At 40.4% G+C, this 21,756-nt stretch overlaps 1 protein-coding gene across 4 annotated transcripts in view; it reads left to right on the top strand.

Annotated features, from left to right (window-relative positions):
- Positions 1 to 21,756, top strand: part of TOM1L2 (target of myb1 like 2 membrane trafficking protein) — a 67,863-nt gene that overhangs the window by 2,287 nt on the left and 43,820 nt on the right. The window lies entirely within an intron of this gene.

The following is a 21,756-nucleotide window of genomic DNA, read 5'->3' as shown; positions in this document are numbered from 1 at the left end:
GCTCAGGGTAAACCTTACCCTTAACTATTCTGTGTCTCAGTTTCCCCATTTGTAAAATGGGGATAATACTTCTCTACTTTGTCTGAGGGTTGTGCAGACTGTGTGAGTACGAAAATGAAAATCTTTTATAAAGTGGCAGTTCTGGCCACAAAACCGGAAAGTTCCTATACTTTACCTTCCCACGCCAGCACTCCCTATTAGAACCAAAAAATGTGATCAAACAGAGAAGTGTCGCACTGTGCTTTAAAGATGACTGAACTCTGACTTTGGCAGAATGCACATAGCGTATGTATATCTGTCAAGCCAGCTGTCAGTAGCAATCTCGGGGAGGTTTGTTTCTTTAGATTATGGTAAGAAGTGCTGAGTGTTTCTGGATATAATAATGGTGGTGAAAGTTAAATGTGATCTTAAAGTGGATTTGCTTTGTTGCATTTATCCACCTGATAAGCATCTGCCAGGGCAGCTATCTGCTTAGCTGGTTGGATAAGGGAGCTACAGGAAACAATGTTAGAGAAAGGAATAGTGTCTGATCTATTTATTGTCTGATTTAACATCAGTAAGTGATGTAACGGTGCCTTCCTAAGTCTCTCAGTAATTTTATCTAATAAAATCTGTGTTCCAGCCTTCTTTTTCTTCTGCTTCTCCATCTCTTCCTTGTAATCATGCTCAAAGTATTTAAAGCTTCATGTTAGTTCTTTCATCCCCTTCCTGCCCCTTGTTCTCTTGGAATTAATAATAGAGAGTCACTGCCTGTTCAAAGTCTCTTATGACAGCAAAGCTTTGATTGAGCTATGTTTAAGTCAGTTTATGCAGCATTAGTGATATGTACATCCTGTAAGATTCTGTTGTATTTTAAGAATTTTCCTCCTCTTTTGGTGGAAGACATCAGCAGATTTTGTTCTGGAAGAAAAGTTTTGCTGCCTGTCTTACAAGTGCCAGGCATGCCTTTCTAAGGTACCAATACAACAAAAGCAAGGCTTTCTCACAGAGCAGTGTTCTGCAGTTCTGCTTGAATGAGCTTGTGAGGTACAATTATTTGTTGTACTATTTCTATTGGTGATTTAAATAACCCCCTAGAAATGATTTCGTAGTTCCATTTAAGCATATTGTGTTGAACACTGTGTTGGTGTTTGCAGTCGAGGCCTGATGCTTACCATATTAGAGAACTGTAGAAAATTATGGAAGGCCGTAAGCGCAGGTGGAATGTGTGTTTTCTCTGCCAGGAAGCAGCAGTGGTTCACATGAAAATTTAATTAAGAGCATACAGAATGTCTTTAGGTAAATGTCAGGTTTGAAAAAGAAGATTTCGGGGGGGGGGGGGGGTTGAAGAGCTGAGAGAGCTAATACAAGGCATTTCATCTTTCCTCTGAAGCTGGAGCGACCTTTCCAATAAACTGTTGCTTGAAGTATGGTTATGATCAGGAAAATACTATTATTTATTTGGATTACTAGGATGGGACTCTGATGGACTCAGAGATTTAGTAATGGGGATATATAGCATCTTTAACATCTAAATTGACCGATCAAATTCCAGCCAAGTTCATGGTGTGTGAAAGTTATTTACATCTGATTTTTGGCAAATTGCTTTGCTCCATTTCCAGTGGCCAAGTGTCCACTGCACAAAACCCACAACGGCTGCCTCTAACTGAAAACCACAATGTAAGTGTAAGGAGAGAGGCTATGGATTAGATGGGCTATAAAGAAAATGGACTGTGAAGATTGAGCTATCTTCTCATCTCTAAAAATGGTCCCTGCAAAGCAAGGCTGAGGTGTGTTGGTAGGGTGTTGCGGGGAATCTCACTCTGCTGTTGGGATCCACCTGGATGCTGTGTGTGAATTTATTTAAACAAATAATACTTGGTTCATTTTGTAATGCTTTGCATCTGTACATCTCAAATGTGGGTAGGAATCATTATCCCCATTTTATAGGTGAGGAGACTGAGGTACAGAGAGGTTAATATAGACAATATACTTCCTCTCAATACATGTTTTATGGGTAAATAGAAGATTACAGTGACCCCACCAGGTTGTCAGATGACTAGGAGGTTGTGACCGTCCCTTCTAGATGTGGTGCTCACCAGTTTTCTACACATTAGTAACATTCTGGTTGGATTAATGCAGCGCAGTCTACACAGGGCTACTCTTGAAGATGACCTGGAAAGTTTGCTTGTTCAGAATGTGGCCTCTCACATGCTTAACTGTGCTTCTGGCGTGGAGCATAACATTACAGCTCTGCGCCATGATTGTACTGGCTTTCCAGATGCAGTTCAAACTGTGGACTCAAAACTATAATACCCTTTTGTGATTTCAGCTCTGTATATCACTGCCTCTCCCCTCAAATTCTACTCCTGTAGTTGAGACCAGCTGAGTTAAATGAGCTGATAGTGTCTAGGTTTGTAAATCTAGGGCTGCTGCCAGAGTATTCTTAGTGAAAGGTGCTCGCCTGTGGAATTTACATCTTCTCATGGACTAAAAGAGCCTAAATGTGTTGACCTTCATGGAACAATGCAAAGCTTGTCTGTTTACCCAGGCTCTTCTGAAGGGGCTAGGCTGTGTGTGTGGAGGTTCTCAATGGTTGCAGAATGGCTGTGTTGTCGCATCTGTTCAGATTAATTTTAGGTAGTGAACGCAAACCTAGATTTTTATTATAGGCTCACAGAGTGAATTGGGAAAAATAGTTTTATGTGGAAGGATGAACTCCAGGTAAATCTATATTCTGAGAATGCAAAACATTGTTTAGAAATACTGCTGACCTGAGAATAGGAAGAATACAGAAAAGTGTGTAGTGAAGTGGTGACGCCAATTGCTTGGAAACTGGTGATAGCACTCTCCTCAGATGAGACTACATTTTCCGATAACGAGTCCGTGCGTCCAGGTTGGAAATCCTCTCTTTAAATTGCATTCTTATTTTTGCTTGCTCAAGAGAATCACCTTTAAAGGGTCACTGCTTGATTAAAGGTTATTAAAACAAACATCCTTTCCCTGTGTTGCTAAACTCATTTTAGATTATTAAAACTGATTGGATTACAAGAATCTGAAGTACAGCTGACCTTTTTGTTCATGCTTCCTGTGTATTTTTTGCTCTTCATTTTGCTTCCACAAGGAAAACAGTTCCATTTTCTACATCTCCTGAACTGCTGAGATCTTTGTAAACACTGCAAGGGAATGTTTAAATCCAAATCAAATCTTGCTGTGTTGAATTTTTGTAAATATCCTCAAGTGCAAAGGGCTGACGCTGAGCAGTGATCTGTGAAATGGGCTCCTCACAGGTAGAACAAATAACGAATGTGCATATCCATCTTTGGGAACAATGAGGTCCCTCATGAGAACTGCTTCAATCAGTCCTTTTCAACAGAGACCTAGGTGGCCTGATTGGCTGTGACCAAAAGGCCGTGCTAACGCAGGACCAGGAGAAAACTTGAATTTACAATTACAACTACCTAAAACTTGCAGTTTGACAACAATGTACTAGAAATGGAGAAGGGAGTTTCTGGAGCAAAACCTTGCACCATGCCCAGAGTAATTTTGGAAGTTGTTTTTCTAATAACCAGGAGTCCAAATGTTTAGCACTATAGTACCTTTATGGCTGTCATGCTGCATTTATTAGTCAAACAGCAACTGATTCTAAGACCTTTGCCTGAGGATGGAGTGCAGGATTGGACCCTTGCCCGGGAATCCTTTTTCAGCTGGTTGCACAGTGCTAACTCTTGTGATTTACTAAATAGGATTGTTTAAGGAAGTTACAAAAACAGTGTTTCAGCAGAGGACACAGAGGTACTTTATTGAAGCAACAGGAAACCAGACAACCTTTCAATCGATTTTTATCAAAGCACTCGTAGTTTCCATTTCAAGGCAGTTAAAGTGATGATGAATATGGTGCAGAGAGAATCTGTTTGTAGAGTTTTTTCATAAAATGAAATATTGGTGCAGTCTTCTTGACTCTTAACATCTTTTATTTTCCCTTTCTCCCCCTTTCCCCCTCCCCCAGGAAATATTTCAGTGTTTCCTTGAAATATCCTCTAACATGTTTTATGACAGACTTAAACACATTTGTTCAAGAGCTATTTTTATTTGTAACAGCAAATGCAGGACTAGAAAAATGTATTGTGGTGGACAACAAAAACTAAAAATCTAGAGAAAATTAACCCATGTTTCATCGTCCATATGTGCAGTGTCTCTAAATTCCTTTCAGAGTAAATGTTTGTTTTGTTATGGTATAAACCTGGTAAGAGTCATTCTTCAGGAAAATGCCTTTTCCCAAGAACAAAATCAAGGCTTTAAAGAGCACGTTTATCTACTTTGCTAGTAAAGTGTTCCATTCTCATGACTTCTGTTGTCACCCCGCCCTCCACCCACTCAAAAAAAAGCCAGCATATGTCTTGGGACTTTATACAGAGACATGTATGTACTGTACACTGTTCTGAAGGTGGATTCTCCACTGCAAAATTGGAATAACTATTTTGTATCAGATTTCTAGACACAATATATGGTACTTGAATACATCAAAATTATACATGACTTGCCAGCCCACTGTGAATGGGATGGAGATGCTATTCTCTGTATAGGTACCTAAAATAACATGGACTGTGGTCAAAATCCAGTCTGCCAGTGTTCATACAGAATTATGCTGGTCATGCAAAACAGTCTGATGATAAGGTGCTTTTAGTTTTATAAGATTACTTGGATCTGCTTTCACTTCATGATAATGTGTTGCAGAGAAAATCTCTTAGCAAAATTAGTATCTTGCTTTTAAAAGGAGCAAATAAATACTGAGTCATGAATCTGGTAGCTTAGGGAAACTACATATATGTGAGAGCTGGATAATTACTATAATACCATTTAATACCAGATTCCTAAAGCTGAATTGATTTTTATAGTCACAAAAGTAGATTGTCGCTCATGAAAGTATTAGACTATGTGTTTTTGAATAATGTAGCTTGATCTGCTGCAGCATAGCATGCTTAAATGTATATTCCATTTGTTTCTAAATATAAACCTATATGTACCAGGTTACAATCTGAGGATGGCCAGCTCACAGTTTGATATTGCTTCAAGTCCTATATCTTTAAAAGCGTGCTAAAAAATTAATGGACACCCAACATTTGGTTTTAGTTTTTAAACCTCCCATTGGTGTCTCTTTATTTGAAACAATTTGCTCGCAGTACTATTTCTTGCTTTCTCTGTGTATGTTTGTGGAATGCTGAATTAAGAAAACTTTCATAAAAGGAATGTTAGAATAATTTGAATTCTTAAATTGGGACCAGCCTTTAATTAAACTTTCATTGAAGGTGAATAAGGCATTTGATATGACGCTTGGTGATATTTCTGTAAAATGATCTCTTACTGGGAGGAAAGAAACTTTTAGTATTTGGAGAGACAGTATTGTGTTTAGTTGGGTGGTGGTGGACTGACCAGCACTACTTCCGTCTATTCTTGGCTCTGCCAGAGTCAGTAGGTGACCTTGTGTTTAGTTGGGTGGTGGTGGACTGACCAGCACTACTTCCGTCTATTCTTGGCTCTGCCAGAGTCAGTAGGTGGCCTTGGGCTAGGCACTTAATTCTGTATGCTGTGGTTTCAGAATCTTTACAATGTATAGGTGATGAGAAGCTAAAATATTTAAGTGCTTTGAACTCATTGGAAGAACGATTCTTATAGAAGCCCCAAGTATTATGAAATGTACTCGAGGGCGAGCCTGTTTGTGGTGGCTTGTGTTTGGTGTAATATCAAAGGGCTTTTTGTGGCGACTGGTGCTGTGAACCCACAGAGGTCCTGCAGCACTAGCATTCAAACACAGCTTTCTGCTTGCATCCATGCAAACATCTTCTCTGCATTTTAAAAACTGGTTTAATGTGGGAAGGCAAAAACCCAGTCCTCTCTAAAGTGCCATGTCTGCTGTGTTTTAGTCACATACTATGCTGCCAGGAGATCTATTTTATTCCTGATTATTCTCTTTATTCATTTCAGATATTCTTCCTTGAAAAGGATTCTTTTGAAAGAGGCTGGTTCTTGTGCCCAATAAAGCGTTAACCTGAATGCCAAGCTATGTCTGAACCCCTTTTCCCTTAGGATCAGATGGTTTACTCTAGTTTAACGAGTTGTTTCTCAATGGTTCCAAATCTTTCAACTCTCTTATTTTATAAACACTCCTTAAGCTATTCCAGAAGATGAAATGAAAATAGAGTCAACCAATCTATCGCTTCAATCTATCAGCCTCTTTTAAAAAACAAAACACTACATTACTACTGTCCTGTACGATCTGGAGCAGTATGATGAGCAATGCAGGGATCAAATGCTGTAATAAAGTATCCCAAAAAATCAAGGATTGCATAAATGCATAAACTGATTAAGTGTGTTTGTATCAAGACAATGCTGAGGTCAGAGTATCCACACTGGATCACATTTAACACTGCATCTCTAACTTGAGAATCAGGGTAACCCAGGAACCCTCCAGGGGCTCAGCGTATGAACAATGCCAAACTATGCCACGAGATGCAAAAAGGAGGCTGGCTAGTCACAAGCAGTGTCAGGAAACTGAGAAGACAAGTACACATTCCAGTTAAACCTGTTATATGCTTTTGGTAAGAGCTTGTAAATCTGGTTATTGTATGGCAAGCATGTGCAGACTGTTCTCCCATTTAGTAGTCAGACATTCTGAGCTAGAAAGAGTGGCTGCCTGGCAAGAGCTCGTCTGTTCAAATTCAGGTCAGAAGATGCCATGCAAAATGAGAGCAGATAATTGTTACAAACTTGATTAAAATGTTTTCCCACACTTCTAGGCTGTGTCTACACTTAAAATGCTACAGCGACACAGCTGTGGTACTGTAGTGTTTCAGTGCAGGTGCTTATCTCTCCTGATGTTTTGGGTAACCCGCCTTCCTGAGAGGTAGTAGCTAAGTTAACAGAGAATTCTGTTAACTTAGCCATGTTGCATCCTTTGTATTTTTATGGGATACATATGCAGAGAGAAGTTTAATGAACTTTGCATTTGACAAGAATAATGTGAATAAAAAAATCATATTCATGGCATGGCTGAGTTAATATGGCAGAAGGGGCCTTAATGCTGACTTTTGAGTGCTTGTTTCTCAACTTTAACCTTGCATCCATTACAGCTTTCTTCATTTATATTCCCCATGTTTTTTTTAAAAAGAAAAAGACATTCTACTCCTCCCCGCCCCCAAAAACCCAACAGCTAATTATTAGACTTACAGAAATTGCAGCTCCAGCGGCTTTGCCAGCAGAGCTTGAAGGTTCCTTTAAACCTAAAGGGGGTTGCAGTCCTGCAGCGCTTAGTAATTCTGGGCCACTTTGGCTTCCCAAGCTAACAAATGCATCCTTAAGTCTGCCCGTTCTTAACAGAAGCATCCTGCTTGCATTCTGAGAACCAAATACTACTTTTAATGTGGAAGTATGAAATTACTTTTTTTCAGCATTTATAGTTTTAAAAAGACTGATCATGATGATTTCAAAGTTGGCCCTTTAAGTCTTCCAAGATGGGAAGTCTTAAGTCTCTACTTTCAGTCATTTTTGATCTAGAAAAGCTGAAGAATGGTTGTCTTTTCCCCTTGTATTCGCATAACTCAAACTGCTTAACTTTTCCTTGTGGACTAAAATTTTGCTGCTTAACTTCTGTCTAAAGGGTTTATTTTTGGAGCTGTAGAAGATACATTGATGAGATAGTGGTTACTATAGATTAAAATGTAGTGGCGTTAAGAATGTTTGTCAAAAGTGTTTGCATTGACTCCTTTGTCAGTTAAGCCATCTGGAGTTTTTGATTGCTTAGTATCAATGAAAGAGCACCCATGTTGCGTGCTAAATTGCTTATCTGTATGTTAAGCAGATGTTGACCACTGCATAATTTGGCTACTTGATTTTCATCTCACTATTTAGACTTTTAGGCTCTGCTAGCACATTTTATTTATAATCTAGAAATCTGTCTTGTATCATTGTAAGCAGTTATAATCAGAGTGCTCTGGAGTATTTCCCAAGAAATCAAGTACATGGCAAGCGATGTCACAATAACAGGGACAAAAGCAGAAGAAAAGGTGCAAGCAAGGGACCTTGATTTATGGGTGCCATTATGTTTGCCACTAGGGCCTAATGTGGAATAGGCAATAATAAATAATTTGGTTTATGTCTGAACTGCCTTCTATAACGATGACATTTTAAGTTCTAAGTCAGGGATAGGCAACTATGGCACGCGTGCCAAAGGCATCACGCAAGCTGATTTTCAGTGGCACTCATATTGCCTGGGTCCTGGTCACCAGTCCGGGGGCTCTGCATTTTAATTTAATTTTAAATGAAGCTTCTTAAACATTTTAAAAACAGTATTTACTTTATATACAACAATAGTTTAGTTACATATTATAGACTTATAGAAAGAGACCTTCTAAATATATTGCAATGTATTACTGGCACGCAAAACCTTAAATTAGAGTGAATAAATGAAGACTCGGCATGCCACTTCTGAAAGGTTGCCAACCCCTGTTCTAAGTAAAAGGGTATTTTAGGGAAAAGAAACAGTGTACCACCAATATATTTTGCTGAGATTTGGTAAATACTGCTAAACATCAAATCATTTATTAACCAAGAAATTATTGTGGCAGCCATGAAATGGTTGGCTAATCAGAGTAAGATCAGTTTTTATTTACAGGCATAACGAGCAATTAAGTTTGAGCAGCTGTCAGACTTGGAAAGTGATTAAAGTTAAACAGAAAACAAAATGGGTCAGAATTCGGTTGTGATTGTTTTCTTGACATTACAGCTCATTAGTGTGTGTGTGTGTTACTATAATAAGTAAAGCAGCCTTTAAAATCTCCATCTAGTGTAGTGACTTAACACAATGAGTGGGTGATGAAAATCTGGTTTCCAGTAAAGTTCCCTAGAAGCATTAAATTTGTTTTTGATGCAGCTGGATGAGTTGGGAGTTCTTGTATGGCCCTCTTCTGGGGATGGTGGCAGAGTCAGGCGCTGCAATGCAGGACCTTATTTGAGGAGCAGACTATGGAATGGTCTGTGAGGTCCTTAACACCATATAGCTCCATCCCTGCAGAAAGTGATGACTTCACCCACCTACAAGACATCCCTTTCTATTTCATTGACCCAATCTGAAACTTTTTATGGATTTTTTTGGTTCATAAAATCTTTAGGATTTTGGCTTTTTGTCCTGATTTGGGATGGGAAACATTTTTTTAACGTTGAAGTCCTGCAGGACTGGAAAACTGTTTCCTGCCCAGTTCTAATGAAAATTGCAAAGACATTTTCCGGATATAAAATGTAGCACCCAAGCTCTATTTTGGCTTCATAGCTAAACATTGCACTGCGACACAAAATCCAAGGGCTTTGAAGTAGAATTGAAATGGTTAACCCTCGAGTCAGTAGGGACTGAGGAGCTACATTTTCAAAGCAGTACAAGAAGGGTTACATACGCACATCTTGTTAACCATTGTAGGATTTCTGCCCATAACTTCCGAACAAGTGCTTTGAAAATGGTAACCCTCAAGCATTTGCCTGATTAATGAGCTCGGCCTCTTGGAAGGGGCGGCTGACAACAGACTACCCCAGTGGAAACGGCTTTAGCGCAAAATTATTTCTTTCACCTTATAGGGTTTCATTTAACCCAACTTCTATAGACAGGAAACCTTTAAAACTAGTGTCGGTGCTATACTGTTTAAGCCACAGGAACTTGAGTGAGGTGGAGATTGTTGCCTTTTAACAAAGTCTACTGCGTTCTTTTTAGTGGTGTGAAGGAAGGCTATGGATTAGAGAAGCATATTAATGCACTTCCTGGTGCGTATTGCAACTTGGCTACCTCAAAAAGCTACGGATATCTGACTGCCTTGTTTTCTGCTGCTTGTTGGGTAACCCACATCTTCCAGATGGCACTGAATTCAAGTTTTCTTATGCATAGAAATATTGGAGAGGGATGAGGTACAATGTTGTGCAATCAGAGTAGTGCATGATTTGTTTGGTTCCACCCATGTTGTCATTACATGCATATATTTTAATGGTTCCACCTATAACTAAGTACATTGTTTTGCTTGTCAATCTGTAGCAGTGCTATAGTTGTGAAGTATGTCTGTTTTTATAACTAGTTTCTGTGTGGGAATGACAGAGTTTGCTTCTCTTTCTTACTAAGTGTAATTAATGTTTAAATTTATTTTGAACAAGTGAGAATGCAGGCAATTGACTTTAGTAGTGACCTGCAAAAAATAGAATACTGATTAGGTGTTCTGCAAGGTGAAAAAAATCCAGCAATTTGTTGTTTGCAGCAAACAAAACTTGTTACGAATGGGTGGGCAGGCGGGGGAGGAGTTTTTTAAATATGAGAAGGGATTTTAGCCTTTGAGGCTACAGTGGTTTGGAAATTCTTAGAACATTTCACCCATGAAAGGTAATTAGTTTTGTTTTATGAATATGAAAGACACATTGCTTGTAAGTACTGGAGTGAAGTCCCAAATGGGTTATTAGAACTTGCTTTATTCATGTAGTACAGAATTAACCATCAAGCACCAATGGATTTCAAATGTAGTTCACGGACGCACTGATCATCCATAATTTTCATAAAGGCTGCTTCTTTACCTGTAATTGTTTGAAATTAAACACCCTCCAATGAGCGAGGAGGTGACAGAACTAAACACTGACACCCATCCTCACTCTTATTTGTGCTTTTAAACTTGTCACGTAATGTAACTAGGTTGTCAAGCTCCAGAACTCTTAAATGTAATGTAAATGCTGACCTGTGGTATACTCTCCTCTCTTCCATACCTCATGGTTTCATCTCTTTGGTTTCAAAGGTAGTAATTTTTTTAGATTGTATGGATGGTGTCAGTCCACCTGTATTTTTTAATGTATTTTAAACCAGCTTGTTTATGCAATTTTCCCTTTGCCATCCTATAAAATTTTAAGGACAATATATCCATTATATAGAGTATTTGTATATACCTGTTAATTGGAAAAAGGCCAGGTTGGAAGATGAATCTTAGCTTCACCCCCTTGGAATTTTGGGCAAACAAATATTGGAAGTTCAGTTGTGTTTTGTAACCAAATAGGAAAGTTTCATGAATGTGAGTAAGAAGCTTGTTGAGGCTTTTATTGGAGCATCTTGTCCTTATTGGTAAGGACAATATTTTCTAGCTATTAAAGTACATACTAGAAAAGCTTTTCAGGATTTTTTAAAAATATCTTGATAGATATTCAGATCTCCTGACCTCCTCCAATCATAAATAATTTGCGTATGGTCACTCTTTGAATTAAGCAATCTTTTGTTCCCCCTAAAGGAAGCCTCTTTTAATACCTGCTATATTCAGTTAAACACCATGCGGTTCACCCTTGCATGACATGAGGAATCTGGCCTGCTTAGTTATCCAAAACCGATAGAGAACTGAAAACTGTACAAAAAATGTTTTGGCCGACAATTGGTGGAATGTGTACAGTAGCCAACCAAGATGCATGACTGTAACTTCATGACATCTGTACACAAACACAGCTGCCTTGTTGTGGTCAGGGGAAGGAGTGAAAGTTGATTCGATGTATCAGAATGGAGTTGGATGACTAATCCGAACTTGGCACTGAACCATACCACTCAGTCACAACTGTACTTTGTTGAGTAAGTCACAGCTTAGTACAGAAAAGGCCAGGGAGAACAGTTGGTTATGTTTATACGATCCAGAGGGTTTTGATTTATGCTTCCTTTGTCACTTCCATCCACAAACAAAAGATGGACGCTCGGGATGTGTTAATACTAGAGCACTGGAAGTGTTGCTTAATCAATCACAGGGGTTTGCACACTGCAATAATAAATCAAGACATGAAGTTGTCAAAGAACTTGATTTTTAGAGGAGGGTGTAACCTGTCCTTTTAAGAGTACTTCAGTTCAGTGTATGAGGGCAATAAAGTAAACAAGCATTACTTACTCTATGAAATAGAACAGTAAACACCTAAAGAAAAACTGTGTGTGTATGTGTATGTACACACACACACACACACACACACCCCTACACATACAGCTACAGCTACCTACCTGTCCAGATGTCCGATGGAAGGTTTCATCTGCACTAACTTCTGACATGAGCTGGAACTCGCTAGCCAATTCCAGACCCTATTGGAAAAGTGCACAACCCTTGCAGTACTTCAGGGTCATGGTAAGGTAGGAATTTTGCAGAGGTCATCACTGAAAGAGCTAATGTAGCATATTGGTGCAATGTATGCTGCTTTTAAAGTTCCTGGTTCAGATAAATGCCTCTGGATTTTTGAAAATGGCTTGATATGGCAAGGAAACATTTTCACTTGACCTAGTTCTGAAGGACAGCTATTTACAGTACTTGGGTCAGTGCCTTAGCTTTAATGAGGATACAGCAGAGACAAGGGAAGCTTTTTATTTTCTGACATAAGTGAAAATCCACTAGATTTCAAATGTTTTTTTTTAAAGCTATGGCCTCCTGCTTGTCCCTAGCATAAAAGACAGACAGGTACTCATACGCACATTTGCATCCCACCCTCATCCAAGCATGACATCACCAGCAATAATTTCAAACTGATGGGAAGCTGCAGTGAGAAGATTGAGTAAGGATGCTTTTCCTGGCCTGGAAGCGTATTGTTCTGCTTGGGGCACAGACTCCACTTTACCCCTTGGGGCAGCACATTTAAGCCATCAAGCCGCACCAGAAAAACTTGTTTTTAATTACGTGTCTATAGGTACCTCTATAGGAAACTGTGTGACTCCCATCACCGTAGGACATGAGAACCTCCCAAATGTTTAAAAATAGCTACCACCAATATTGCTTTTCCTCTGCCTGTTGGAGAGAGGGCTTGATTGATAGGGTTTTCCTTTGCTGTATGTGGAAAGGAGTTTTGCATTCACTACTGAAAGGGGTGAAGACTCTGGTCATTCTTATTTCATGTGACAGAGTTGTTGTGTCTACGTCCAGCTCCTGTGACAGTTCTGTCTCCCACACTCATGAGCCCTATTTCTCAACACTTTTATTGTTCCAGTGGAACATAGCTGTCATGGGAGGTCATGGCCATGAAGGAAGAGTAGTGGTAGATAGTATTCACAGCCGTCTGTGAAACTGCTCCTGAAATCTTGAACTAGGTTCTGCCTTAGTTGGGGAGTCGGTGCAGAGCATGAAACAGCAGCTTCAAGTTTTGTACCAAATGGTTATTTCAGGGCATGATGTGGTTTCATTCCGAGACAAGAGTTCTGATAAAGACTAACAGTCAGAAATGCTTGGTTGCTACGGCCTGGTCTGTATCTTTCTCCCTGCTTTTTCTACCTCAGTTCCCAGTAAGGATGTGTTAATTGACAGGGATGGCTTACCTGCTCATCAGGTATGGAAATCATTGACCCCTTTTGAAGGCAGCTGTTCACCTCTCCTGTTCTCTGCGTTGAAGAGAGGAGTCTAAGCACACAGGAGGGATTTTACATAAAAGTGGCTTTCTTAAAACACAAATCTTTACAGTTTGAATGAGATCTGGATGCTTAGGCCCCACTTTTCATCACAGTCCAATATTGCCTTGTTGGAGCTCAGCCTATATGAGTTTGTACTCTAAGGTTAGTCAGGGTTTTATTCACCTGCAAACATGCTGTGATCCTTATGGGATCTCATAAGCTAAGCCAGGTCAGGCTGATTAAAGAGACCTTATTCTGACATGTAAGGATGTCTATTTTTTTCTTCCTCTTGTCTATTGAAATTGTGATCCTAATGTAGGCACAAGGCATTCTTAGTTCTATATAAATGTTATGTTTGTTTAAGTTAATTATTTAATTTAATTTGTATATTAATCCTCTTTGGCATGGATATGGTAGGCTTTGCTTGTTCTGTCTGCTGTTAAACAGGTGTTGTGTCTGTCCAGAAGTGGCTGGATTTCAGTGGTAGTTAAACAATAGGCTTTATATACTGTACCCGTGTCACAGGGATGTTGAAATGTAACCATAAAGCACCTTGAGATCCTCTTAAGAGACGCAGTAGCAGAGCATTGTTTGTAGCTGTGCACTGTTTATTTGTAATCACAGTCTAATGCCATATGGTGAATAGTCTTCAAAAAGAGAATCGGACTGTTCATTGGGGAAATGACTGTTCCTCAATAAATTTGAACAGACTTCTTTCAAACTTGGAATGTGGACTAAATATTTTTAAGTTTGAGTCCTGAGCATGTGCCCATTCTTTTACTATTTTGGTGTTTAGTTAATCTGTGGGTTCAGTACAAAATGGTTATTCATTCAGAACCGCAAATGTGCATAGTGCTCTAGAGACAAGACAGTCGGCCTGCCCCAAATAGCTTTCAACCCAAGTGTAGCTAAAACATGATGTAGGGTGACAATAGGCTGGAGAGAGGACCAGGGCTACAGTAATCCAATTCAAATCATGTTTTTTGGTGCTGACCCATTTTCTTTGGAGAGCCAAGCTCAGCAGTTTTAGAATAGGGAGAGCAGAGAGAGAACGGAGTAAGCAAGGTGACAGAGTGGAAAATGTTGGCCTTTCGTCTGGCAAAGAAACTGACCTCCTTTTTGAATGACGTACTTAAAGATACCCTCAGAATTGATCTCTAAATACTGAATGGTGGTTCATATTCAGTTTTAATAGCAGCACTTTGATCAGAAATTCACATCAGCTGCAGTGATATCTAATAGTTTGACTTTAAAAAAAAAAAGTGAGCGTGGAGGAGGCAAGATTGAAGATGCAGTAGAATAATTTGTTCCTTAGCTCTGGCATCCTAGTTTCCCATGTAGGTGTTTTGAATAGGACCATGTCCTAAGCTTACCTGGGCGTGAACTCAAATATGCTGAGTCTCATGATGTCAAATCATAGAACTGGAAGGGACCTTGTTCCCTGCACTAAAGGCAGAACCAAGTATTATATAGACCATCCCTGACAGGTGTTTGTCTAGCCTGCTCTTAAAAATCCCCAATGATGGAGATTCCACCACCTCCCTAGGCAATTTATTCCAGTGCTTAACCACCTTGACAGTTAGGAAGTTTTTCCTAATGTCCAACCTAAACCGCCTTTGCTGCAATTTAAGCCCATTCCTTCTTGCCCAATCCTCAGAGGTTAAGAAGAACAATTAAGAAAAACAAATCCTCTGATTCAGCAGTGTATCTCCACTTGTGGGGTAACTTGTGTAATTCTACACTCTGTTCAGAAGACTTGTAGTCCTTGAAAGGTCTTTGTGTATGCTATAAAGCCGTCCCAACTGGACAGCCTTTGCTTATAAGAAGTGATCTGAGTAGGGCGTGACCAGTCAGGGTTAAGGTAAGTTAGAAGAAGGTATGATGAGGAGCCTGCCAATATTGTAGCTAGTTTTAACCATGATGACCGCTGTAATGACAGGGAGTGAAAATCAAACTGCTCAAAGGTTTAATTTGCTAAAATCAGTCTTGGATCACTTCATTAAAGCACTGCTCTATCTATGACCACTGTAGAGTAGAGAGTTTTGAGGTCTGCTACCTTGTGAACTACCAAGGGTAGAAATCAATGCTTTATACCATTTGAAAGCCAAAAGGGGGTAGGAAATTTGATTCATCGGGGACCTGGGCTTGATTTGAAATAAGAATGTCCTTGATTTCCAATTTCTGGAACAAGTACGCCTGTATGCATTTATCTTGCGTGCACACAGGAGTTGCTCTTTAGAACAAACCTCTTAGCTCATTCTTAGTTTGGGATGGTGAGATTCTCCATGTACAAAGAAATCCATGGGTTTTTCACACCAACGGCTTATCTAGCTGTTGTCAGAACCTAGATCCGCATAGCAGAATGTTTACAATTCAGATTGGAGACCACACCTACATAAACACCAGCCTCCCTTTCTCTTTGCGTGTAGTTTGTATACAAGGCAGGATCTAAATGTCCATGAGCAATAACTTGCTACCTTTGCCCAATACTGGCATTTCCACTTGTCTTCCAAGTGTGTTGTGCAGCACAATAACTCTTGCTGTTCGATACTTGGTAGACAGACTTACTGACTGGAGGAAAGGGCGCAGTGTTCAGAGAGCTCTATCCTAGCAGATGTCTTCACTGCAAGTGAAAGGTGTGTTCTTAACTGGGGTTGGCTATGGTGAGTGAAAATAGCAGTGAAGACACAAGTAGTCTGCTTTTAACTCAGGTTAGCAGCTCAAGTTAAAGCCTACTGGGGAACCTGGGATTGGACTGTAGTGGTTAACCCAAGTTAAAGGCCACATTGCCGTTGACGTTAAAGTATATGAATCTGAGTCTTCACTGCTATTTTAACCCATAGTATGAACACACTTTTTTTTTTTTTTGTATAGACATACCCCCACATCGGCCTATTGCCTTGTTTACTGCATGCTGTCACCATTCAGCTCAGGCAAGTTTCCATAGCGTTGCCTAAGACCAGCACTTCTTTCTCCAGTCTAGAAACATGCATATGATATATGTATTAAATACAGTTCCTACCTGAAACGAGTCTTCTCCGTTCAGACCCTGTTGAAAGTGTTCATCAAAAACCATACAGTGGCAGCTGGCATCATTAATAGCAGATGCAACAGCATGGTCAGATGGAGTATGGAGATCGAACTACCCTCATATTCATCAGTGGAGGTCTCTGAGGTCAGGGTTAAGGTGCATTGTCAGGGCAGGGAGAGGGAAGCTTGCACTGCTGTTGCTTGTGCTGTATCTGTCCTGTCTCCAGGGCTATCAGGCCTGTAGCTTTAAAACAAAAGTACTAAGGGCTGAGTATGAGAGGATTGTGTAATAGGTGACCTTTTGTGCACGCCATGTCAGCTTTCATTTGTTAGGATGCTACTGAGCAGAACTTTAAATGAAAGTTCCTCCTGAGGGCAAGCAGCTGTTTTGTCCATGCATTTAGTTAAAACAAAAGAGCACTTTCTACCTCTCCTGCATAGCCTGTTCCTACACAGTTTCTGGGCACTATTCCTTAAGAAGGAATGATCAATTGCACCAATACAAAAAATGGGAAATGACTGCCTGGGAAAGAATACTGCAGAAAAGGACTTGGGAGTTATAGCGGATCACAAACTAAATGAGTCAACAATGTAATACTGTTATGCAAAAAAAAACACCATATCATTCTGGGATGTATGAGGAATGTTGAAAGCAAGAGACAAGAAGTGATTTTCACTCTACTCAGCACTACCAGTTCTGGGCACCACACTTCAGGAAAGATGGGGACAAATTGGAGACAGTCTGGAGGAGCAACAAAAATGATTAAAGGTCTAGAAAACATGACCAATGAGGGAAGATTGAAAAATTGGGTTTGTCTAGTCTGGAAAAAGAGAAAACTGACGGGGGACACAGGTCTTCAAGTACGTAAAAGGTTGTCATGAAGAGGTGGGTGATAAATTGTGCTCCTTAACCATGGTGGACAGGACAAGAAGCAATGGGCCTAAATTGCAGCAACAGAGTTTTAGGTTAGACCAGGAGTTCTCGAACTTCATTGCATCGTGACCCCCTTCTGGCGACAAAAATTACTACATGACCCCAGGAGGGGGGACCAAAGCATGAGTCTGCCCGAACCCCACCTGGGGGCCAAAACCTGAGCCCCACTATCCCAGGCTGGGTGGCCAAAGCCCATGGGCTTCATCCCTGGGCAGGGAGCCTGTAACCTGAAGCCTATGCCTGAGCCCCAACTGGTGGGGCTCAGGTTTCGGCACTGGGCATTGGGGCTCGGGCTTCAGCTTTGGCCCTGTGTCCCAGCCAGTCTAACTCCAGTTCTGGAGACCCCATTAAAACAAGATCATGACCCACTTTGGGGTTCTGACCCACAGTTTGAGAACCACTGGGTTAGGAAAAACTTCTTAACTGTCAGGGTAGTTAGGCACTGGAACAAATTACCTAGGGAGGCTGTGGAATCTACGTCATTGGAAGTTTAACTGGTCAGACCATCACCTGTGAGGGATGGTCTAGATAATATTCAGACCTGCCTCAATGCATGGGACTGGAATGGGGATGATCTATTGAGGTCCCTTCCAGTCCTACATTTCTATGATTTTATGTCTAGCTTCATTTCCTTATGGTGACCTCATCCTGGTCATACTTAGAGAGTGGGCATAGGCTTGGCTGGTAGATGATGTTCATGAAGATTGATGCACAAAGGACATTCTTAGTTGAGCAGCACCTTGTTTGAGTGCTGTAAAATGGGCAGCATGTAGCACTTTTACAGAGATTTCTCACCTAACAACCCACTGAGGTAGGATGGTATTAGCTGTCATTTTATAGATGGGCAAACTGCTTAACCCCTTTGCCTCCATTTCCCCAAGATGTCAGTGGCAGCCTGGAATTAGAACTCCAGAATTTCTGGCTGTGTCCTGTGACTGGACTTCTCTGAGATTTAATGTTCAACAGCCATGAGCACCTTGGATGTAAGGTGCTATCGAAGTGCAGGGTATTATTCTTTCCCATCCCTGGCCCTGGGAACTAGAGACTTCAGTTAGTATGAGGTGTTGTTTGTATAGTGCCCAATAAAAGTCTCCCAGAAATTACTCACTTTTCTTCTGACTTTTTACTTTGTCTTGTCTGGGGTGGGTATCAGTTAAGATGTCCTGCCCTATCCCAGAGTTGTGTTGACAGTGTCTCTAAATCCTTTGCAAGCTAATGCCAATTGACATGTGCTGCGAACCTGTTGTGAGCAGTGGAAGAACTGATGCTTTTCTAATATATTAACTGTAGGTGCACCTGCATGAGGAACATGTACGATTCTTCCAGGATTCTGGCACCTGCACTAGGTATTGGAAACAGTTTGACCCTGTCAGTATTATCAGCCAACTATTTCCTGCCCAGTTTGAGAGGGAGTCGCAGGGAGATGCGTGATTGACACCTAATATCAGATTTTTCCAGCATTTAAAAACATTTCTAGTGTTGCTAGTTAAGGTTCTGCAGTTTCCCAGGTACAGGATGGGGATTCTCTTAGAGAAGCATGCTACATGACCCCTAGTTTATACTAATAGCACTGTTCTGATGTGTTTCTTGGGGAGCTGGAATCTATCCCTGCATTGTTGGAGCTACTTGTGAACATGATTGTTGCTTATACTGTTTCAGTTTTGGTGTATACGCAACTTTCATGTAATCAAGGGAAGTGCTTTCACAACTGTTAGTTCCTCTTGTCCATGTAATGTGTGCTGCTTTTGAAGCGATTTGTATTTAAAATCAGAATCTCAACACTCATTCAGGAAGTCACAGCCTCTTCTCCATGCTCTGAGGGGAAGAATGATCACTGAAGCAGCAGGAACGTACTAGCACAGTGCCATCAGAGAGAACAGTATGCCTTAAATATGGGGTATTTCTGAGCATGGGCATTTGACATGATTTGTAAAGAAAATCCAAAAATGTGCTAAAGAAAATTGTGTATCCCCATAGCTCTTGCTTAGTCCCTGTCCTGGTGTCTGCTTTCATACTGTGTGACTCAGTCAAAGGCTTGACTTCTCTTTAGAAATCATGTGGGAAAATGCTAACCCTGCACATGGCAATGCCAGCAGCCAGTTCATTGATCTTGGCCATGGTTTATTTGGGCAAAATGTCCATGTAATACGGCTCTGTGACTGAGAATTGGGAAATCTTTTGAAACTCTTTCTCCATTTAGTGCTGCGCTTTCTCCATTCGTTGGGTGATGTTATTGGAGGTAGCAGCGAGGTTGGCCGTTCAGTTAGGACCACCAACAATTTGATTTATGTGTTGTTGTTTTTGTTTTTTGTCTTGTTGGTTTTATGTAGCCAAGCTGGAGAATATAGATAATGTTGTGCCCCTTTAAATGTTTTGTTACTGACACTGACTATACTTTTATTTTACAGTTTGGTTATTTACTTGGCTTAATATGTGGTTCAGGGCTTCTGGTCTGTCTGTCTGTCTCTCTTTCTCACACACACACACACTGACAGAGCTGTAAATATTTTAAAAAGCCTTTGTGAGGGGTACTGATTCTAGAAACAACTAGAAGCTTATTTGCTTGTTCATCTTTCCTTAGAGAAAAACAGAATACAAGTTATTTTTGTCATCCGTAGTCCTTTGTCCATTTCGGTGGTGCGACCTAGATTTGCTGCTGTGGTGCTTTTGTGCAGCAAAGGGGATAAGATGCTGGAAAGAAGTCTCACGAGTATGTGTTGGGTTTGTCTGAAGAACAGTATTAAACTTCAGTGACTAGAAACCACCTTGAAATCTTAAAGAAAGCTACTATTGGTCAAAACACAGTAGGTCATAGTCTCTGAACTCCCTCGTTGAATTGCTGGGGAATGGGAATACTTCCTACGTGACCAGATTTTTGTGCTATTTGAACTGTACCATGAAATAAGATTGACTGACTGACTGACTTTTTCGAATCTGTGTCCCGTACAGAGATGGCACTATGGCTGTGGGGTTTTTTTGTTTTTTGTTTTTTTCTATTCCTCCTTCGACCTGTGAGAGCTGGACAAAGATCCTTCGAGTGCCTTTCAACGCTCCTTATGAGGCTGAAAGGGTCACTGTTGAGAAATGGAATGATCTCACTTTTCCTGTGTTCCTTCCACCCTGGGATTGAGCAAACCTCTCTTCAGCGCTTCTAACTTTGGTCATGTCTATGCCAGTCTTTTTTCTCAAGTTGCTACCGTTGGTGGAACTGCAGTGGTAGGAATACTGGTTGCTGGCATTTTAAGCACCATGTTATGTGGCCCTTGCTCTGAGCTGGCACTTGATCTCTGCTAACATTCCCACAGTTACTACTGCCAGAGGAGCTGTAACCTTGATCTCAATGGTAGGGGGTTTTTTGGGAACAGTGTTACCATAGATGCAGCTTTCTGGTCTGGGAAGCACAAGGCAGGGTTATAGAATTGGTTCAGTCTTTTAAAAGTGAATCTACCCTGTTCAGGCAATTTTATCCTTTGAGACAAATGGGTTCAATTTGGGGAATTTGATATAAAGAATTCAAGGTGACTACAAAGGGAACAAAGGAAATTGCACTTCTGCTGTTCTTGCTGCTTTATAATGCATAACCTATGCCTGAAATATTTATTTAGGAAAGTTTTGCTTGTGTGTTGTACTTTTTGTTGATTAGTTGGGTTTTTTGTTTTGGTTTGGTTTTTTTATGTTAAAAATTCACGTCTTGTTTACCCTGTTTTCCTGGAAGCTTGGTAGTAGCTCTGTAATTTCAGATGATAAAGGATCTGAAATAAAACCTGATTAACTGAGGAGGGAAAGTGATGTTTATCCAGACAGCTTAGAGCCCTTTTTGTTTGTAAGCATATTTAAATCAAACGTCCAACAAACAGGTGGAAGAAAACTTCTTTTGTTAAAGATTCAACACTATCATCCCTTCTGTTAAGGTCTGAGCGCACTCCGGGTCCTCCAAGAAACACTTTCTGCAAAATAGGGAAGACAGGAATTTTACATTTTTGACACTTGAAAGGTTAAAAGAAACAAGCAAGGAAAAACCCTTAGTGTACAAAAAGGAGCCAGGTCTTCCTCATGAAAAGAGAAATATGAATTCTGACTCCACAAAAATAGGGAGGGATGACATACAGGTTTTAAAATGTAGTAAATTAGAACTTTGAATGATTAGCCCCTTCTCCCATCAAAATATCAGAGGTAAAGTAGAGTGATAGCTAAGAAGATAGAGCAGGAATTAACTGACAGCCCTTCTGTGGTCTGTGGATATTGAGTAATCCAGCCCACAGGATTGAGTTTTCCCCAGAAGCTTTTAAACTTGGTCTCTAAATGAGGAAAAACGGTATGATGATGTCCAGAGTCAACAGTGCAAGAGCTTGGAAAATTTGTCCCTTCCTCATATGGGGAGTGCTAACTTGTGTACAAGGCACAG

This window comes from Gopherus evgoodei, chromosome 10 (assembly GCF_007399415.2).
Source record: "Gopherus evgoodei ecotype Sinaloan lineage chromosome 10, rGopEvg1_v1.p, whole genome shotgun sequence".
In the NCBI taxonomy this organism is placed as follows: Eukaryota; Metazoa; Chordata; order Testudines; family Testudinidae; genus Gopherus; species Gopherus evgoodei.
This window is presented reverse-complemented; position numbering and strand designations above follow the sequence as displayed.